Raw genomic sequence first — 5,278 nt, forward strand, 5'->3', positions numbered from 1 at the left:
TTCAGCATTTTATATATCCAAACATCTCGTTTATATGTTTTGAAAATCTTACCCGGTAATTGTACAACAATATGTGTGGCAGAGTGATCACTTACTTCGTTTTCGACAGGGATAACAGAGGCTTCTAAAATATTAACAGTATCACTTACAAGTATAGGGTCAATAGGTGTACTAGAACGAGCGGTGACACGAGTAGGTTCTTGTATTACGTTTGTTAGATTAAAAAGAAGTATTAGTTCATTGAGTCTATGATTTCGAATTCTAAGCAAATCAATATCACTATAGCAATACACTTGTAGTCACTGCATGTATCACGTTGATACGATTGATATTAAATGTTTAATAAACTTCCAATAGCTATATAAAATGTCTAGGACGATAATAACATCACAGAGACAGTTATTGTGATTGTTCATGCCACCACTCCTATCTGATAAGTTATCTATTCAGTACATAACAGGTAATTCATTTGTTTGGCTGTATACAGTTGCAATCCAATAAAGATGACGAGATAAAGCAAAGCCTGCATGACAAATGCACATGTCATTTCCATCGATATCGTCAAGTGAGTATGTCGATGTCTGTATTTGACTGTCAAAGCGTGCTTCCTTCACGGCCTACAACATTACGTCCACCCTTTATGAACTGTGACATTCGCTGGACCAGCATCGTCACCACTTGTTGTTTTATATTTTGGAAATGGATTATTTACATTGTAGGACGTGATATTGCCAGTAATATATAGAGGGTATCCAATAGTTTCCTGTTGATAGTCATCAAAATATGTTACTTTTTTTTTAATAAGATCAAGAGCACTGATAACGAAACAACGAAGCATATTAGTCGCTACTAAGTCGGACATCTTTTTTATAGTATAAGGAAACAGAATATTTACCAGACGTGTCCATATAGCGGCCATTACACTGTCTTGAATCTTCAAATGTAGACGTGTGTTTGGATACATGTATCCAACATAGCAGCGCTCAGATGAAACACGCAGTATTGTGAAATTTTGTTTGTTTGTATCCGACTCCAAACCTGGTTTCCAGGCTTTAGCACTTTTAAAAGGCAAAATCGGTCAATTGTAACAACCAACCAACCAACCAACCGGTCTATTCCGAAACTCCGGATTGATAGATGGTCTGATTACCATCAGCTAGTCAAACACCCGCTATGTAAGAGAGCCTAGCAGCCTTCAATTGGATTTGTAGTTTGAAACCTTCACCTTGCAAACCAGTTTGTATGGTCACGTCCCTGACGATCTACATCTGTATGTAACCCCTGTCAATAAGCAGACCTCCATACGGTATTGTCTCACCTTCTCATATACATCTCCAGTGGATACGACATTGTGGTTCCTTAAATGGAACATTATCCGAGAGTGTGCATGATCTTGCCCCGTTTTCACCAACATTCCTTAACTTAAGGGGGGCCGCGGTGGCCGAGTGGTTAAGGTGTCCCGACACGTTAACACTAGCCCTCCACCTCTGGGTTGCGAGTTCGAAACCTACGTGGGGCAGTTGCCATGTACTGACCGTAGGCCGGTGGTTTTTCTCCGGGTACTCCGGCTTTCCTCCACCTCCAAACCTGGCACGTCCTTAAATGACCCTGGCTGTTAATAGTATATAGGTCTCTGATAGGATGTTAAACAAAAACAAACCAAATACTATTTTTACTCGCGTGCTTTGTATCGCAAGTATCCCATGTTCACGTCATCAGGAATCGCTTCGACGTCATACCGTCCTGTCAAGGCTGTGACTTGATGTTCAGCTGCTACTCAAACTAGGTCTCGATATCGGAAGCTGTTACGTTCCCCTACCTAAATATTCATGAACAATGTTAACGCAAAAACTTATGGTGACATGAATTATGTGGTTTTTCTCCGGGTACTCCGGCTTTCCTCCACCTCCAAACCTGGCACGTCCTTAAATGACCCTGGCTGTTAATAGGACGTTAAGCAAAATAAACCAAACCAAACCTTAACTTAAGGAAAACTCTTAACTCAAACTTGTCCATGGGAAACATCATTGGATTGAAGAAAGAATCTTACCTAATAAAACTTTCCTGAGATTCTGTAATGCGTTTCTTTGGGAATTTTTAAGTTATTGATGAAACTGGGGCCAGATATGTTTCAGCAAGTCTGCCTTTCTCAGATCCTTTGTGTATGTGGAGAAAGCATGCTGTCGCTTACCCAGTATTTTGTATGCTCGCTCCAACTGATTATGAGAGAGGTTGTCCTTTGGTTACTGAGACCTCTATCTGTCCCACCATTCCCTCATAACCTGGTCATCATTGGAGGATTCAGCAGTATAATTTTTGTCAGAGGGTTCTGGGGACTCCAGTTCATTACCTTCACATCAGTGAGAGAACACAAAGATGATTTAGGCGAGATAGTAACAGACTGAGTAGGCATGCGCTGTTATAATTGAGATTAAAGTGTACCCTGAACGAAAAACGATAATCAAATATGTTATTCTTTGTAACCACCAAAGAAGAATGTCGCAAACCGCATCAAAATCGGTTGGCCGAGTGCCGAGATATCGCACATCGAAGTACGCGATTTGCACCTGTCGGTCGACTGCTAATCAGCGTATCGGTCAGTCACGCTGATTTGGAACTCTTCAGTCTATGACGTCACAGGTTGAACGGAGTGACTGTTATGGTGGCCAGTAGCATAGAGGACAGTGTGAACAGTAGCAGCACAAACATGTCTGAATACGATCTGGACATGAGATTTGAGGTTGTTGAATTTGGCGAATATTGCCGACAAGAAGTCGGAATCCTACAATATAAGTTTGAGTTAAAAAAAAAATAAAAAATAGTGAAATTGACTCTGAAAATGACCGCTTGGTTAACACAGACTGGTGTAATAATCGGCCAATCACCAATAAATGTATATTAGTTATGTGTTTACCATTTCTTACTCATTACCAAAGAAAGGAACACAGCATCAACATTTTTAAATAAAATAATGTGCCATTTCATTCGCAAATTAATATTCAAATAAACATACTGGTAACAATACAACAGTTCTGGATAGGCCTACTCTGGTTTGTGAGAAAAGACGAACACACGTACAGTAAATTAATGCGTTATATTCTATACAAAACCCCCTTCTAGTCATGAAGGACACTTAATTTAGAAAGTAATATATTATAATCATCATGATCTACAATAGACTAAATCTCTCCCCGTATGAATACCAGTGTTGAAGTCTACAACAAACTTCTACATATACAGATTGTATCCCTTATTTTACATGCCATGGTCTCAGGGATTAAGGACGATTAAATGCTTGAGAAAGATATAATTTATATACGATCGTTGTCAGTGAAATTATATAAAAGTGATTCGCAACAATTATAATATAACTGATACTTTCTGTACAGGTATAAAGCATAGGTACTTATTAAAACCATCATTTTAGCTCCATTTTTTATGATAAAAAAACATACAATTTATTTCATTGTGACTAATCATAATTAATACTAAAACTTATAAACTCGCAATAATTTTCGTGTATGATTTTTTTTCCAAATTTTATGTATTTTTTGCTATTATTTTTTTAATTGTGTCATGAAGTGATCCAGATCCTTGTGGTTTTGCTTTCCATTCGTGTCGCAAGTCATATCTTCACTTAAAAAGGGACTTTTAACAGATGTATAAACATGTTCGGAGAATTACGAATTCCCAAGTTTGAATGGGTTAGTATACCGCTTAACAATTACCGGGTGTGAAATTACGGTCCACAAGCTCGTCACACCTGTCACTGCACCACAGGTGTCTGTGATTTCTGGTGTTCTAATCGGCACACGCCGATAATTGCTTGTGAGTTCACGCGTTTGGTTTCTGTACACTTCAAAAAAGTTCCGAAGACATGCTTTTACAGGTTGTACATAAATTTTATAAGGAATTGCGTTTATACTATAGGGAATACATTTTCAAGTTGTTGAAATCAAACACATTATTTTTGGAATTCAGTGAGTTTCGTTTTCCTTGCAAACGAAAAAATTCGTATCTCAAAGGTTTGTCTATAGAATAATTAACCAAAGTTACCTCATTCATATATATATACCCATGATGTTGAACATTTACTTTATGAATCTTGTCTGGGAGTTACTGATCTTTCATGAACACGTTTTATCAATTGCGGACAATTACCCAAAAATCACAAATAACGGTATCATTGCTGTTTTGGCTAATAAAAAAATCAAAATGATTAGCATTTATTTTACATCTTGTATGAATTGCATTTAAACTTTTATTGCTAGAAGTATTATAACCGAAATCGATACTGGTACATTTGTATGTAACAAACCGGTCATGCCCTCATAATAAAGGCTACATGATGTAAGTCGTTATAAACGGCCCGTTATTCAAATGTCATGCATGTTACAACGACCCGTTGAAATAAAAAAAAAAAAAATATATATATATATATACATGTTATATACGACCTGTTATAATAGAAAATAAATAAGATGATACACGTTGTATTTGGCCTGTTATAATAGAAAATTAGTAAGATGTTACATGTTGTATATGGCTCGTTATGAGAGAAAATTAGTGAGATGCTACATGTTATATATGGCCCTTTTAAAAAGAAAATTATATGTCCCTGGTTTCGGTAGCACTTGTTATTACTTATTCACAAATATAACTCAGAGAGTTTATTCAGCACTTTCATTTTTGTTGTCTTATTCGTATTAATTAGAGGCACGTGTTCACGTTTGTTTCTATATATTTCCTATATGGCGGCTCCGATCGTGTTCAACCTGTGACGTCGCAGGTCAGAGGTCACCAAAACGAGGTATTCGGTTTTGGGCTTAGGTGTGTTTTCGAGAAAAATCGAAATTACTCGGTAATGGGTCGGCCGATTTTGATGCGGTTTTCTGCATTCTTGTTTATTAATCAATACCAATAACATATTTAAATATATTTTTTCGTTCAGGGTACACTAAATAGGTTTTTTGAATTGGATAGACGTACAAATAATTAATGTAGTTATGACAGTCAAACAGATATGGAAGTTCACGGATTACTTGTAAATGACTGAAAAAAATCGGAAACAGTATGTGCACTGTGCTGTTAAAACGTTATCATCATTGGCTAATGTACCTTCATAATATATGGTTGTCTCTACAAAGTTACTTGCATGCTTTAAATGCGTCGAGATGAAAATCACATTTCTATTCAATTCATTGGCCGGATAATTTATTTTGTTTGACTCCTTTTTCATACGGCACTATATACATCCGGTTGTTTACTTCCGCATCAG

The sequence above is a fragment of the Pecten maximus genome, chromosome 1, assembly GCF_902652985.1.
Source record: "Pecten maximus chromosome 1, xPecMax1.1, whole genome shotgun sequence".
NCBI classification, from domain to species: domain Eukaryota; kingdom Metazoa; phylum Mollusca; class Bivalvia; order Pectinida; family Pectinidae; genus Pecten; species Pecten maximus.